General features: G+C 47.5%; 2 protein-coding genes across 2 annotated transcripts in view; one reads left to right on the forward strand and one right to left on the reverse strand.

The window, feature by feature from the left end:
• The window catches only part of TDRD12 (tudor domain containing 12), a 3,486,095-nt gene that overhangs the window by 3,436,761 nt on the left and 31,568 nt on the right, over positions 1-17,766 (forward strand). The gene's annotated exons all lie outside the window — the stretch shown is intronic.
• The window catches only part of SLC7A9 (solute carrier family 7 member 9), a 715,482-nt gene that overhangs the window by 277,995 nt on the left and 419,721 nt on the right, over positions 1-17,766 (reverse strand). The gene's annotated exons all lie outside the window — the stretch shown is intronic.

Raw genomic sequence — 17,766 nt, forward strand, 5'->3', positions numbered from 1 at the left:
GTTCAGATGATTGGGATGTGCATGCAATACAAGCTTAGTTTTCGGATTTAAAATATTATGCTGCTTTTGATGCTGAAGATTTGTATATGAATTCTGCCAATTATGCCTATCTGTTCTCGTTATCAACATTATGGGCATCATTTCCTACACAAGACTAAAACATTACGTCCTGTGGTTAATTACACTCAGTGAGAACATTGCCCAATGCCGTTAAAAGGAAGCTCAAAAACACTTAAAAATAAGTTTACATACTTTACAGACTTTGATAGGTCAAATCCTGAGTCGTATTATTTTATACTGAGTAGTTCTTCCTCTCCAAAAGTCATGTTGACCCATAGTAAATTAATTTACTCCACTTCTTTCCGACATGATCTGTCTCTTAAAGGTTATGATCATTGGAAGGACACGGTTGATTTGAAATCCATCTGTGGTTCTAAGAACTGGCAAGGGGGAGGCACTGAGGCCTTACATCATGCCTGCCTCATCCCAGTACAGATTTTATTTTTGAATAATACAGTGTACCAAACTACATGCTTTGGTTTGGCTACTGGAAAGAAAATGAATGCCCCAGCCATTCCCTCTTTAGCTGAATATAATAATTAGCGCTCATACACAAATTATACAATTGAGTCATTATAGGCTTTATTTCAACTTAATTCATTTAATTTATCCGAAATGGATCCTCTGGGGTGGTTGGTTTGGCATTCAAATTCCTGCCAGCTCCGTTTTCATAACACTACTTTAGACTATATGCAAGACAGACCCAACCCAAGATTTTCTGATACCCATTCTGTAACAACCTATTCGGTTGGTAAATTATGTCAACAGTGGTTGCAGCACTCTACACTATCGTCTGTTAAACAACATTTATCGTTGTTATCCAACATTATTAATTTGGCAGATTTTGTCTTAGGACCGAGGGCTCCTAGGACAAAAAGATAGATATACGCTGCTTACAATGAAATTTGGAAACTTTCACAAATTGAGGAAGCATCTCGTTTGCGGGAAATAGACCAGGCTAACTTAGAAAAAGTTCTGGCTATTGTCGACTGTCTTCCCACATTTATACGTTAGGCAATATTGTTTCCTCTGTTATTGACATTGTACAAGAAGATGTGTCTGTTATATCATGGTCAGAATCAATTGCGTTCTTTAATGCAATTTGCATGGACTTTGCAAACTCTGAAAATGGGAAAAGTACCATGAGATTATTTGAATGCAACTGCTTTGTTTTTACCGTTTAATTTAACAGACAAACAGCAATTTATGTCCATGATGGATGCTATCTACACTCTTCTGCACATTGAAAAAATAGATCCTTTACCCTTTTCTGTCACCGAAACTAACTCTGCTGTTTGGCTAATCCATGGGGTTATATCTTTGCCTTTCTTGTGGTTTCAATTCAGCTCTTGTATGAAACATTACCCTTTAGGCCGCTTTGAACACCTTGGAAGCGCTTTTCTGCATGAACTGTGGTGTTTGTCTTTCATCTATCGATGTTTAAGGGAAAATACGGAGGTATATCTTACGGAGGTGGACTGTGATTCTACAGTAGGTCACTCCCTGGTATGCAAAAACATAAAATTGCACGGAGCATGTAACATGTCAGCAACGAACCTTGCTTGTGTTTTAAAAGTTCCCGCAGTAATTCCCACGTTCACTCTGCTTACTAACAGTAGTTATCTTATTTTAAATAACCAAGAATGCTGCGGCTTGCTTTCTGGCATACCATACTTTGTTACGGTTTCACAGCGCATAATTTGTTGCAATAATGTGCTTTTTACGCCCCCGCGTGGGCCGCTGGATAGTTCTGTTTGGCCTTCCATACCAACTTTGAAAGCAGTTTTTCAACAAGTTGAGCAGATTAAAGGCGCTTTTAACCCAACAAGAAGTACCCCTTACTTCGGCACGAGAAACCTTCAACCTGCAGGTGGCTTGCGCTGCTACTGATGTTCAAATGCTTTTAACCACTAACCTCCCACTACATTTTGGGGAGCTCATCCATCTCATATTTAATGACTCAACTACTTAAGGCCTGGCACATTTTTTTAAAGTTGTTGGCTCTGGCCTTGTGACTTCTTTTCAGACTATATTTGGTGTAATACCTGCATTCATTCATTCTATCTTTCCCAGCGTCTTTGGTGGGTGTCCCTTAATATTGGCGTTAGTCACTGGAATCCTGCTTCTGCTATGCCTGCTACGCAATGGCTGCTCCTTCTTCTGCTCCTACACTCTGATGGATTAACCGCATAAATGGCCAGCAGGCATCATTTGAATTTCGAATGCCTTTTTTCCACTATATATTTTTTCCCCTTCTTCCAGAAATTGTTTTTTTTTTCTCGCTTTTCTGTCTATATAGACTCTTGTCTTTGATTTTTTCCAAATGAATGGACACGCCTATTAATATCTGCTCACGCTTTTTTGAACTCTGTTTTCGTCCTATTTCTACATACAATGGATTTACCAGAGGGAGGGTGTAGTATATCTTATGGGTCCATTGTTGACATTTGCTAAGTTAGCACGAGCTTCACTGCCATGAGGCTGCTTTTGCGCACGACACTGCAGGCATACATTTTCGCAAGACTCTGTTTGTGCCCCTTTCACATGAAAACTGTATGCATTTCAGGTTCTCTGCTGTGATCTGAGGTTTAGTCTGCACACGATGTACAAGGTCAATCGACAATGCCCCTTGTTATTCTGGTCTGGTCAGTCCCTCGCACCCAGACATAACATGCTACCAACAGCTGCACTACTGGAAATCGTGGGCTTTAATATTGCAAGCTAAACATGTTTTGAGACACTTGGAGAGACACCTTTCCAGAGAGAACAGCTGTGCTTGTCCTGTGATGTGATCCTTTCATCTAGGCCTTGAGGTATGGGGTCTGCTGACAAAGCCCAGAGGTCTTATTTTTTATAATAAACTATTTCTTACAACGGGGAGTTGGTTAGGTCTCTTAGTCCTTTTTCCACTGTCTTTATAAAATGATATCCCCGTTTGTATTCTATGGAATTGTGACAATGCTGACTATATCGTGTTTATGCATTTTGATTCTAGTAACGGCACATGTGCTGTACCATAGAGAGCGTTAGTTAAAATAAACATTTTAAACTATACCGCATCTCTAATTACTCGCATTGTGGACAAGTATGAGTGAGTGAGCGAAAGAGTTGTCTGGCTCCCGCGATTAATTGCAGAGCAAAGAAGAGAAGTGAGAGTGGCCCCCCGCCAGGTTTCACGTTGTTTGATTTTAATTTGAGAGTATGAATTGCCTTTGACCCTAATTGTGCCCTTGGTGATTGGTAAATCGCTCAAAGCCATGGTTTGCAGTATTTCCACCATGTATATCCAATCCAATCTGTTGAGCGCCTTCTCTTCATCCAGCAGGAGCATCAGGATGATATGGTTCCTTCTTTGAGTGTGTTCAATTATATACCGTAGCTTATTAGTATTATCTCTGCATTGTCTACTGGGAATGAATCTTGATTGATCAGCTACTCTCTTCTCTGAAACGGAGGCACCAATCTTGCCACTAAAATGCTCATGATGTCCATGTTTAGAAGAGAGAAAGTCCAGTAGGATCCTGGTAATGTGGGGTCCTTGACTCGTGTAGGATCACCACTACTACGGTCTCAAACATAGTCTCATTGATTACCCCTGACACACCAAAGTTGTTACATAGATTTACCAGGATGAGAGATAGAATGCTACAGTATTGTTTATAGAATAGATTTGGGTAGCCATTTGACCCAGTCACTTTTCCTGCCTTTAGCTTATGTATGGCACAAGTCACTTCCTCCTTACTGCTGGGATCATCAACGGCCTCATTAGAAAACTCCATTAGTTTGTATTTAAGGTGCATCTACAAGTGTGTAACTACATCTTGGTGTATTATGACTTCCCTGCTGCATAGGTCCTGGTAAAAGGTTTTCAACACTTCAGTTATTATTGTGTCATTAGTTATGCTCTCAAATCTCCCCTGCCCCCCCTTTTTTTTATTTCCTTTGTCCTACCTATACTGACTTTAGTTCTATGTTGGGTAGAATGTCTGTTTACTATGCAGCAAGGCTTATTTTACTTTGTCATATCTGGACCCTTTACCTGGACTCTGACAGCCAAAATCTGATGCCAGATTTTATTTGATGGCTTTTGTGTTCCCTAAGTCCAGGAGTTGGGGCTCCAGTTTTGTACTAGCCTCCCCTATAGATTGTTTACATCATGCTGCCACTGAGATAAATATGCATTGCAGGACCACCTTCAGAGCATCTCAAAACACACTCTGTAACATGACGGGGGAGACATTTACTGTTATAAAGTTAGCAATCGCCTCTTTCATTCTTCTCTAACAGTAGGGTCATGCAGTAGGTAGTCATCAGTTGCTGCGCAGATATCCTTCGGGGTTTTGTCAAGATGTGCAGCATGAGTGTAATTATTGGTTGTGATTTTAAACTTCGTAACCGACATTTTTGCATGTCAAGGCTCATTAAATGGCCTCAAAAAACAACACAACCCTAAAGCAAACACTTATTTAAAATCTTCCATTGTAACTTCCATCACCTGAAAGAAAACCTAGTTTACAAATACATGAGCTGGACTGACAGCATATAATACAAAGGATATGGCTGAGACAGTACATTTGTTTGTGTCACAACTTCTGTACTTGAATGAAGTAATACAAATTATATGAAAGGTTTGCTGCATATTAAACTTAGCCATGGTTGGTGCCCAAAGTCCGACTTTGCCTTCAAAACTCTGAGAATATATTCTCTGTGCTAGCAACTCCATTACACAATCCTAGATACTTCAATGTATTTCAGGACATTTCAGTTGGGTTAAATATACTATTACTAAGTCCACAAAGAATATAGTACTCCTATACCGCCGTTAAGTGGCCATAAGTAATTTAACTTACTCTATGTGGGTAAAACATTTCAAACTGTAAACAAACAGATTAGAATGTAATGTTCACACATTCCTTACAACAGGGACAATGCACCCATTTATTTGAACGCTGGAAAGCACATAGTGTAGGGAACAGTTGTGGAAATTGTAGGAAAGTAGGATCTGCTGTCATGGTTACCCCCACCTTTTGCCTGGTGAGCATCTGTACTCTCTCTCCCAAAGGGGCTTTGGTAATTACTTTTGTACCTCCACAATTGGCTACTGGTGTATCCTTCTAAATCCCTAGTACCCAGGGCATAGGTACACCAGGGGTTTCCCATGGGCTGCAGCATGTATTGTGCCACCCATGGGAGTCCACTTGAACTCTGACTATAGGCTTGCCATTGCAGCCTGTGTGAGTTGGTGCTTACACCTCTCACAACAGACATACGTTTCCTTATATCTGAGGTCACTGCACATTAAAACCTATGTCACCCCATGGACGGCCCTTCAGTCCTGAAAGCAAGGTGTTTGGTTTTAAGTGTGAGTGTGCCCAATCAATTCTCCAGGTTTTGTAAGAGCGGTCAGCCATTTAAAGGTATATTGTGGACGGAAGTCATTACGAGATGTCTAGCTATATAATGCATATGCCGAACCTGGTCATGTTTGGTATCGAACATGTTGGGATCATACCCCAACACCGATTCCGGTGTTGGAGGTATGATTCCATGTACGGGGGTCCCTTCGAGGAGCCCCTAGTACTTACGGTACCAGCCTTTTAGGGTCTGCCAGCAAGCTAAGTCTGCTGCTGACCACAGACGTGATTTTGCCTTCCTGCTGCTGAGCTGATCTTGAGCAGGGGAAGGTAGAGCAAAAGGTTTCCTGTCACAGGGAGGTGTGACCACCTTCCAGACAGGACTTAGTGTATTGGGCTGGGGTGTGGGCGCTTTGCAGCGCCACCAGACTGCATTGAAGGGCACATTTGGTGCTCTCCTTGCGTACTCGTAGGAGCCAGGTCAGGAACTCTTGGTTTCTACTCTGGCGTGAAACTGGACAAAGGACAGGGAGGTATCCTCCTCTCTGTCCAGGCCTTTCTCTGGGAGGGACCAATGAGTTGTTCCAACCTTTCTTAGGGTATTTAATGGCTCCCCTGTGGGTGGGTCCTCGGATTTGTCGTGGAACAAGACTCACCACTTAAACCAGGACATTCTTTGGCCATCTGGGCACTTGGACTTTCTTGAACTTCGGCTGGAATCAAGACTCCATCAAGGAAGACTTCTGCTACTCCTAGTCTCCCTGTTCAAGTCATCTGCCTCGTCTGTATCTGTGCTTCACCAAGGTTCTCCAGAAGACCTGTGGGCATCAAGGACATCCAAAGAAATCTCCCTTGGAGTGAAGGAGTCACTCCTCTGCATCTGCAGGCAGCACAAGAAAGCTGACCCGTCTACTGCTCCTGGCATCCTATGTACTTACCGAGGCCCAGCAACACTGGTGGTGGTTTACAGCTCTCAAGAGGCCTGACGTGTCTTCTCTGCAATTTTGAGGACAGTAAACCTCGTTGAAGCTGCCGGGACCAAACCCCTGTGCATTGCTTTCACTTGCCCTAGCCAAGACTTGTTGGCTCTGCACTCCAGAAGTCTTTTGGGCTACAAGAAGCTTCAGCCCCTCATCCCTCGAAGATCAGTGTCCTCACTGCATCCCTTGTGCCATGGGCCTCCATCTTTGGTGTGCTGCCTGAGGCCCTCTTGCGACTCTTGTGCCTTTGACCTGTGGCCCCTCTCAAGGGTTTTCTTCTGCTTTGGTGGGCTACCCTGCTTGGGCGCGCTCTGACTCTCCTGCACCTGGTGAGTTCCTTGGACTTTGCTAGTCCCAACAATTGCATGTTTTTGCTTTACTCACAATCTGCAGTTACCAAGACTTGTTGGTGCTCCTGCTGGACACCGACCACCTAGACATCGACCTCCGACGTGGGACAGCATGTGGTCTTCCTCAGCATCGCCTGGTCCCCACAGCTGCTACGACAAGGTCCTCTTCACCTCTCCGGAGCTCCTTGCCAAGGGTGGGCATTGTGCTTCCGCGCCCCCTGGTCACCTTCGAGTGGCATGGACTCTGTCCTCTATGCTTACAGATTCTCCTCCTCAAGAATCCACCAGACCTCTTCACGAACTTCTCCCATTGTCGTCTACCAGGTTTTTGGGCGTCACTTAACCCCATGCACCTGGTTTCCCTGGTACAGGTAACCCGGTTCCTAGGGCATCCATGGGTGGGGTGGCTCTCCAACCAATCGTCCTCCAAAGGATTTCTTTGGGGTCCTCTGGGAAGGATCCTTTTTCTGTAAAACTGCAACAGCAACTTTTCTATAGACTTCCATTGGACACTCGGCTGCTTCCACTCTGCACATAGCCTCCGTGGGGTTCCTGAGTGCTTATTCTGTGTGGTTCCTTGTTTCCCCAGCTCCCCTGAGTCTTCTGGTCCAAGAACCATTCTTCCTTACAGTTCGCATTCCACTTTCTTAGTATATGGTTTGGTCTCCCACTGGAGACCAGTGTATATTTGTGCTACTTACCTTATTTCTTTTTGAGTATTTCCATATGTACTATTGCTATATCTGGCTAGAGATATACCAATGTGATTGTGTTTGTGTAATAAATAGACTTATTTTTATAAACACTGTGTGTTTAATCAAATCTACACTGTCGATTAAATGTGGTGAAACAAGCTGCTTTACACTCCTTCCAAATAAGCCTGAAGGCTGTTCTCCTCAGCTACCAATTTGAGAGCTTTGTTGGTTATCAAAGACCTCTAAAATCACCATAAAGGTTGCTTAGAATGGTGCAAAGTGCATCACTCATTGGCGTGTACACCATATACTAAGCCAGCCTCCTACAGATGTACTTTAAACAGGAAGACCACACAGGCAAGAATGTGGGTTGGGTACAGCCACAAAACAGCAAGGTGAATATAGAACCCACAAACCTTCAATAAGGTCTGAGTTATCAAAATGGAACAAACTCATCACAAAGTAAGATCATTATGTTTTTGCTATTACCATTGTCACAATGATCATGGCCATAGCTATAGACCTTACTTTAACTATACACAAGCCCTAGATTGAGGTATGAGGTACCTTTTTGCTTAGTGTTGTCTTTACACTGAGTCACCGCCCTTTACATTATAACCTTCAGATTTTTAATTTTTGTTTAGGTACACCCCCTTAGGCAATTTCTCTGAATATTTTTGGCGTGCATAAATTTACCCCTGCAGAGATGACACAATCCATCTTTAAACAATGAGCATCTGCTTAATTAAATCCATCATGACGTTGCTGAATGTAAATCACTTCTTGTCCAATGCTAGCCTACCCCATTCTCTTCTACATCTTTCAGTTAATTGGCTCTTCTTCTTCAAACAAGCTAGCATTCACAGATGCTATTCTCTACACCACCATCAAAATCACTGTAAACCACAACAACCTCTGTATCATGGGACGCCTAAAGATCTGGTTTGACCCATTGAACTTCACCTAAAAATTAAATCTGCCTGACAAACCTAGAGGGTCTCCACTCCTCCCCACTCTTACTTGGGCTAAACGCTGGATCTAATCTTCACTGTGCCTTAGCTAATCAAAGTAACAGAAAATCTACTTATCATATAGCAGGGTAACTACCTAATTTTTTTAAGTGTCACTGCGACCGCAAGAATGACTATTACCACATGGATGGCCTACTAGACTGCCTATTGACAGTGGAGCAAGCTCAACCTCACAGCTTTCAATTTTTATCCTACCCTGTGCTCACCACCTACCCTCATAACAGAAGAGAAGCAACTCTGTCTCTGATTTTCTACGGTACTCTTTGACCATTGCCAAAAGAATTCATGCTTAAATGAAAAAGTAAAGAAGCTGAAGAGAGACATGAGTACCTAGAATGCTAATAGCAGGAACCAAATTACCTGAATGAAAAACAAGGCCTGAAAAATCACACCAAGTTCTACAAATCATCAATCCAGAATGTAGGAGATTTTACTACTGCCAGAATATATAATTTAAAATGTCTCATTTAAAGAATGACACTTTATGCTTTCAGGATTCTGCCACCTCGTTTACACTGCTGCAAAAACCTTGACTCTACTACTACCTCATTAAGAAGGGATCTAGAAATCCTCCTCCACAGACCAAGAGTAATATAACATATTCCAAGGCGAGACTTTGGTCCCTAGCCTTCTGTAAACCATTCAACATCTCCTAATTCAAAAAACTGGTGATGGTGAGCCCCACTAGTTCTTCAACGTTCACCTACCTACAACCTTGACCCAGCCAGCAACCAACCAATCTCCAGCAGTCTACTCTTAGGACAACTGATCAAAAAGCATACTTCATTCAGACCACTAACTTCATGACCAAAAAAACACTTTGCAGTTACCAAAACTGGCTTCTATTCTAACAGAGTTGCCAAACCCATTCTGATAACCATTTGAGATTACTTAAAGACTGGTGTATACATAATTGAAGTTGCAGCATCAACACTCCTGGACCCCTCGGCCGCCACTAACCGGGTTAATCTTTCTGCCCTTTTAATGAGGCCAGAGAAAAATGGGCATCCAGGGAACTGTGCTCAACTGTCTCTCCTCCTACCTCACAAGTATCATATTCCTCTTTCCCACCCTCTTTTTGCAGAAGCACAGTTCCATTCCTGTTTAATGCTTACCTCATCTAGGTATTCAGCTGAGCACGATATAACTGCCAATGAGACCGAGAGCATCCTGAAGCTGGAAACCAGAATAACCTAGCTACTCTTAATAGATCGTTGCCTCTGAGCCTTTGACTAGTGGGTGTTGATGAACCACTAGAAAAATATACTCATCCAAACAAAAAATGTGTACAGATGCTCCAGGCTACCATCATCCTAGTTCTATCATGACTGAACTACACAAACAGTTTCTATCTACTCCAAACACTCCAAAATGTAGCAATCGGACAAATATTTTTCAGATGCAGATGTTACCACAATACGGAAACCCTAAACAAGCACCACTGCCACCCATGGCCAGATACTTCTCCAAGGCACTCCGCATTTCCCATTGGTGCTTATTTATTCTTTCAAGTGAAACGTCAAAACACTTCCAGAACAGAGTCCTGTGCTCTCTACTGGCAACCCTGGCAACTATCCCATCCTTTAAAAAATTACATATCTGTGGAAACTCCTCCTAAATTCAATCCCAGGAAACATCCAAGACCATCTAGAATTGAGACCATAAATACCTGTCTTTTCCACCATAGCTACCTCTAGTTCATATCCATGTAGGAAACGCACCTAATCTCCCACAAAAGGATGTTGGAATGAGCATATGCAAAGCTATTTATGATTCCTATTTGCCGCAGTTCATGCCAGTGCGCAACTACACAATCGCAGAAACTTGATAAGAGCAACCACCTGGTCATCATGAACAACACTAAAATACTAAAGGCTACTCTTTAAATCCACACCCTTCCGAACATGCACCCCAATTCTATCATATGTTAAACAATCCTTTATCTCCCTCATCTTCACTCCCCCTCAGTGCTCAAGTTGAGCTCCATGACACAGTAAGATCATCTAGTTGATCATTACACAATACACTAATATGCCTCCTTTGTAGGCCACACAATTGTTTTTCTCCAGCGTTTTAATATAGCACGAACTTGACCCGAAGGTATCTGAGCACTTTACATGAGCACCAGTTCTTTACAGACGGACACATTCATTTTTTTTGTTAGGCATGGGTAGTTTAAATGATTTGCCTAGAATCACAGGATGTTGAGCGTCCCTGCCGAAACTCTAACCTGGATCCCCAGTGTCGAGGTTGACCGCTCTAGCAGTAAGGCCACATCCTCTCCCCAATAAACCCACATTCTTTCAAACCACCCCAGTCTAGCTACCTGTCCAAAAGAAGTGCTTTGGTTCATTGTCAGGGGGTATGAAGCACTATTAAAAGCAACTGCATTACAATTCAGTACAGTAATGCAACCACTAAACTCACTAAATCCTGATCCCTTTGAAGGACCTTTCATGTTGTAATTGACATGTACACTTGGATACAATTAACACACTCGCTGTATTTTCCCTCTGATACATCAAGTACAATTGACTGGTAAGCCCCACTTTCTAGCAACTCTACTTTTATCCAATGATCTGAAGTATTCTTTAGCCACCCATTGCTTATAATACAGGTTTATTGAGGCCACATTATATCTTTGATTAACAAATGTTTTTTTGATCATTCTCTAGGTTTTCGTCCATTCAATGCTATGCACAGGTTTGAATGGGTTCTTGTTCTGAAGACTTTTAACATAAACGAAATAAGGCCAAAACACACTGACATCCCATTTTGACATAGCAGGATGTTCCCAACCTGTATTTTCAAAATGACTAAAGGTTTATATTGAATACTCTCTAGTGTCAATATGACTTTTTGTGACCCATAACTCTCATCAGAATACACATGCACTGTAACTTAAATGTTAATCTAAATAAAGACAAACTATATTTTGGAATTAAATGACTGAAATATAACGTTCAACACTTTCTGCATTCTTTTGTGATAGGAACATATGCACAAATATAGTAGGAGGATCAGAACAAGGGTTAGTATTACCTTTGAATAAAATAATGTATGCAATTCTATATGATTAACCCCTTGCATGCTTTAGACGGCCCCCGGCCGTCCGCGTCGCGGTGGGCGTGTGCGGAGAGCGGCCGGGGGCCGTCCGAATCCCGCCCACTAATTAATTCGCCCACATAGCGCGAAAATGTGCGCAGCACGCAAGGGGTTGATTTCTTACAATAAAGTATGGGCCAGCTGTACTAAACACTGGTCACAAAATACTGATTGTAATTTGTGACCAGTATTTTTGGACCATTGTGGTATATTGAGAACTGACCTATGTACTCAAGTGTCAGTTGGCAAAATAACGAATCATAGTGGGTTGCAGTGTGGCCTTCCTCATGAATATTAATGAGGTAGGTTGAAAATTGCTATTCACTGCCATCACAGGGATGTGACCTGCTGGGGGTAGGAGGCCACCATATCTGTGATTGCTTTTAAATAAAGCAATTTATGGTCTCGGCTAGACAGCACAAGTTGTTTTCAATCTGTGGGCTTCAGTCCACCTGTAGGCTTCCCCGTTGCTTACTCCATCGTCGTTCTCATATCCTTTGTCCCCATATGTCCAGATCATACATGCGTCATGCCTCTTCTTGTGTTTAGATCTCCCCAGATCATGGACCAAGTACTTGTGTCCATCTACTGCTCCTGTTTTAGGAGCAACTCTTTTCTTTGTGTTTGAGCACTCTACACGAGTGCTCATCTTTTTACAAGCTCCGTTTCCTCCTAAACGGGCTTCACTTCGAACTATGTATGTTAAACTGCACTAACTGCAAAGCAGCAAAATTGCAAACTGGTGTTAATGTTTTGTATCTGAAAGAAACACCTTAGTTAGATTCCTCACCTTAGAATATCCCCAGGCGTCAGACTGGATCCGGAAGATTTTTCGTCAGCAATACCCCTTGCGCGTCGCTAGGCGTCGTCTGCGGCTCCGCGTCCGTTGTCGGCGTCGTGCGCCGGAATGACGTCGTCGGAGTACTTAGACGCCGCCCTCATGCACTGACGTCAGTTCTTCTTTTTTCCGCGCCAGTAAGCGCAGATCCGGGAGAGCTACCCCTTTAGTCATTTTTTGACTAACTTTTTCGATCCTTTTTGATCTTGTCTCGACTCCGGTGCCGGTAGGATGCCTGGTTTTAAAGCCTGTGCTGACTGTAGCCGCTTGATGTCGGTTACGGACCATCACCGCCGGTGCCTTTACTGCTTGGGCCTCGACCACGACGCGGCGTCGTGTTCGGACTGCAAGGCCCTGACCTCGAAGGCTAGACGGGAGCGGTCCCGTAAGCTTCTCGAGATTCGCCACTCGGCTCCGCGCCCCTCTCGATCCCGGTCCAGGAGGAGGTCCAAGGATCGGTCACGGAGCCGCAGCCGACGTCATCATCGGTCGTCGGGATCCAAGTCTTCGGGTAAGTCGAAGCACTCCAAGAAGTGACACCGCTCTTCGGACTCCCCTCGCCGGTCGCGCGACTCTGCCAAGGGTCAGGGTGGTTCCACCCCCGCGGCTCCGGCGGAGCCGCAGGCGCCGCGCAAGTCCCCATACCCACCGGTCCCTGGGACTGACGCGACGCCGGCGGAAGTCAGTGCCTTCCTCTCGGCCATGAGGAACCTGGCTCCGCCGTCGACGCCCGCTGGCGCGCCTTCGGGCCCCGCGGACCCGACTGGGCAACCATGCCTGCCGGCGGCTCCGGCGCCGTCGACGGCTCCGGCCTCGACGCCGCAAGCGCCCGAGGGACCCGTTCCCGAGTCCCCGCCGACGCCGGTCGACCTCGTCACGCCTCCTCCACCGGCGTCGACACCGGTACCGCCTCCGACGCCGACTCCGCTCGACGTCGAGCCCCGGTTCAGCCCCGGTCCGGGCCCGGCGCCGATACGGCGTCGATGGACGCCGCGTTCGGCGCCGCTGGAGACACATTTTGTCTATCGCCCGGCTCCGATCCTTCCTCCTGCATACCAGGAATCGGATGATGGGGGCGACTGGGAGGGATCCGAGGATCCTATGGCCGCTCAGGCTCAACTGTCACAGGACTGGGCAGATGAACTGGGGGAGGCCAGTGGTCTGGATACCTCTCCGGACACTGGATTCATCTCTCCTCCGACTGTGGCTTCGGAGGAGGGTGCTGCTTTCTCTGTGGTGCTGTGCAAGGCGGCCGCAGCCCTTGGGCTCGAGCTACCTGCCGTGCCTGTGAGGTGCTTCAGTCTGCAGCAAGCTCCACTGAGCCTCTGCTGCCATTCAATGAGGCCCTCACTGACGTTCTGCAGGGCACCTGGTCCAAGCCCTCCACAGTTCCTCCTGTGGATAGGAACGTCGCCAGGCGCCACCGCCCTGCTCCGGGCGACCCCAGTTTCCTGTCCCAACACCCTACCCCCGAGAGCCTGGTTATCCAGGCCTCTACCTCCCAATCCTCCTTCCCGACCGCTCCGCCGGACCGGGATTCCAAGAGGCTGGAACAGTTCGGCAAGAAGCTGTTCTCCTCCCTTAGCTTGGGTCTGCGGTCTTTGAACACCGCCTGCCTCTTGGACCGTTATTCCCACTCTCTGTGGGATACGGTGGAGGACGTGCTGCCCCTGTGTCCGGAGGAGGTCCAGACACGACTTACCCAGGCTCTGGCCGATGGGAGGGATGCAGCACGACATGCTATCCGATGTGGGCTTGACACTACGGACTCGCTGGGTAGGGCGATTTCTACCTCAGTGGCGCTTAGACGTCACGCCTGGCTGCGGTCCACGTCCTTTTCGGGCGATGTCCAGAGCACCCTCATGGACATGCCCTTTGATGGCACTCGCCTTTTCGGCGAGAAAGCGGACAGTGCGCTGAATCGCTTTAAGGACTCCCGGGCTACGGCCAAGTCCTTGGGCCTCTCGGCCCCGCGGTCGCAAACTTACGCCTTTCGCCCCTTTCGTGGCCAAGGAAGGGGTGCCTCCTCATGTGCGCCTAGCCACCAGCCGCAGAACCAACCTGCGCGCGGTCGCGGACGTGGTTTCCGCCGAGGCGGTTCTGGAGGACGACGCGGTCAGCCCACATCCACCCCGGCAGCATCCGCCTCAAAGCCTTCCTAGTCCGAGCTTTCAGGCCCATTCCACGCCAGTGGGCGGCAGAGTTCACCATCACCTGCTCCACTGGCGGTCCATCACATCGGACAGGTGGGTGCTGCAAATCGTCCGAAGGGGCTACTCCCTCCCCTTCGAGACGACCCCTCCAGCCATGCCACCGCAGCACCACTGTATCTCGGGGGATCATTTGAATCTTCTCCACGGGGAAGTTTCGGCCCTCTTGGCCAAGGGGGCCGTCGAGCGCGTTCCGAGCCCAGAAGTAGGTCGTGGTTGTTATTCCCACTACTTTCTGGTTCCCAAGAAGGGCAAAGGGGGCCTACGCCCTATCTTGGACCTCCGGAACGTCAATGCCTTCCTCCGGAAGGAAAGGTTCAAGATGTTAACTTTGGCTCAGGTTCTAGCTGCCCTAGACCCTGGAGACTGGATGGTAGCGTTGGACTTGCAGGACGCATATTTCCACATCCCCGTCCTGCCGGCCCACCGGCGTTACCTGCGGTTCACGGTGGGCCAAGAGCACTTTAAGTTTACCGTGCTCCCCTTCGGCCTCACCAGTGCCCCTCGGGTGTTCACGAAAGTGATGGCGGTGGTCGCAGCTCATCTGCACAGATCAGGGGTTCCAGTTTTCCCCTATCTCGACGACTGGTTGTTGAAGGCGGGCTCGCCCCAGACAGTCGTCTCCCACCTCCAGACTACGGCGGATCTCCTGCATTTGCTGGGATTTTCCATCAACGTGCCGAAGTCACACTTGAGTCCCTCTCAGAAGCTCCTCTTCATCGGAGCGGTTCTCGATTCGGCGCAGTTCCGGGTCTATCCGCCGGAACAGCGGGTCCGGGATATTCAGGCCCTGATTCCCATTTTTCGGCCTCTATCCTGGGTTTCGGTCAGGCTAGTGTTGCGGCTTCTGGGGCTGCATCCTAATAGTGCATCACGCCAGGCGGCGCATGCGGGCTCTGCAGTGGGACCTGAAGTTTCAGTGGGCCCAGCATCACGGCAACCTGTCCGACCATGTCTTGATCTCGGAGGGCACTGCACGGCAGTTGCAGTAGTGGCTCACGGACCGCGATTGGGTCAAGGGCAAGAGCCTCTCCCTTCCCCAACCGGAGCATGTCGTAGTGACGGATGCGTCCCTCCTGGGATGGGGTGGCCATATGGGAGAGGCGGAGATCAGAGGCCTCTGGTCTCCGGCGGAGTCTCGTCTCCACATCAACCTGTTGGAGTTGAGAGCGATCCGACTTGCACTGAAAGCCTTCCTTCCCTCTGTCAGGGGAAGTGTCGTGCAGGTGTTCACAGACAACACCACCGCCATGTGGTATTGCAACAAACAGGGCGGGGTGGGGTCGTGGACCCTTTGTCAGGAGGCTCTGCGCCTCTGGACGTGGCTGGAACACCAGGGCGTCACCCTAGTGGTTCAACATCTGGCGGGCTCTCTGAACGCCAGAGCAGACAAACTCAGCCGCCGGTGCATGATGGATCACAAATGGCGTCTGAACTCCGAAGTGGCGCAAGGTCTCTTTCAGCAGTAGGGAGAGCCTTGGTTAGATCTATTCGCCACCGAAGAGAACGCGCAATGTCAGCAGTTCTGCGCGTTGGAATTTCCAAGGCGGCACTCGCTCGGTGACGCTTTTCGTCACGAGTGGAGTTGCGGTCTGTTGTACGCCTTTCCGCCTATACCACTTCTGCCCAGAGTGCTGAAGAAGATCAGGCACGACCGGGCCCAAGTCATCTTGGTGGCTCCGGATTGGGCACGAAGGTACTGGTATCCCGAGCTACTCAGTATGTTGACCGATCCTCCGATACGTCTGCCCCTTCGGGAGGATCTTCTGTTGCAGCAGCAGGGGACGGTCCTCCACCCGAACCTGTCCAGCCTCCACCTCCATGCATGGAGATTGAGCGGCGGCAGTTGATGCCATTTAACTTGCCTCCTGAAGTCTGTGATATCATTCTGGCAGCCAGGCGTCCCTCCACAAAGACGGTATACGCCTGCCGGTGGAACAAATTTGTGGCATGGTGCACAGCAAAGGCTGTGGATCCCCTTTCCGCCCCTCTTTCTGAGGTTCTACTGTTTCTTCTTTCTTTGGCCCGGCAGGGCTCTGCCCTGGGCACCTTGAAAGGTTATCTTGCTGCCATCTCTGCCTTCTTGCGGCTTCCTGATCAGCCTTCTCTTTTCAAGTCCCCTGTAGTTAAACGCTTTCTAAAAGGCATTACTCACACGTTCCCTCCTGTCCCTTTTGTAATGCCTCAGTGGGACTTGAATCTTGTTCTCACATTTCTAATGTGTGCTCCCTTTGAGCCTCTTCATAATTGTCCTCTTCGTCTGCTGACGCTTAAGACTGCTTTTCTGGTAGCCATCACCTCGGCTAGACGGGTGAGTGAGCTCCAGGCTTTATCATCAAAGCCTCCTTTTCTCTCTGTTCATCCGGACAAGGTTGTCCTTCGGCCTCGTCCCTCCTTTCTTCCAAAAGTGGTGACTACATTTCATCTTGGGCAGTCTGTCACCTTGCCCACCTTCTTTCCGCCTCCGCATCCTTCCAAAGAGGAAGAGAGGCTCCACCGTCTGGACCCAAAACGTGCGCTTTCCTTTTATCTGGACCGCACAAAGCAGTTCCGGGTGGACGACCAACTTTTCGTTGGATACGTGGGTGCTAAGAAGGGGAAAGCTGTGCACAAACGGACCATCTCTCGTGGGTCCTTTTGTGCATCAAAATTTGTTATTCCTTGGCAAAAAAGGACCCTCCTGTTGGGCTGCGCGCCCATTCTACTCGGGCCACAGCGGCTACTACTGCTTTGGGACGGGGTGTCCCTTTGCAGGACATCTGTCAGGCGGCGACGTGGGCTTCGCTACACACGTTTGCCAGGCATTATTGCCTTGACAGCCAAGTCCGGAGGGATGGCTTCTTAGGCCGTTCTGTCCTCCAGGACTTTCTGGTGTGATCTTGGTTCGCAGACCCACCACCGGGGATGGTATTGCTTGGGTATCTATTCTAAGGTGAGGAATCTAACTAACGTGTTTCTTTCAGATGAACAAGTTACTTACCTTCGGTAACGATGTATCTGTAAGAAACATTAGTTAGTTAGATTCCTCACCGACCCACCCATCCTCCCCGTTCTGCGAACTGACATCTAGGGTTAAGGTTATCCTTTTCAGGCCCCTAGATTTTATTTTTGGCTCCAGTGTCGGTCTTTGCATGGCTCTATGT

This window comes from Triturus cristatus, chromosome 12 (assembly GCF_964204655.1).
Source record: "Triturus cristatus chromosome 12, aTriCri1.1, whole genome shotgun sequence".
NCBI classification, from domain to species: Eukaryota; Metazoa; Chordata; class Amphibia; order Caudata; family Salamandridae; genus Triturus; species Triturus cristatus.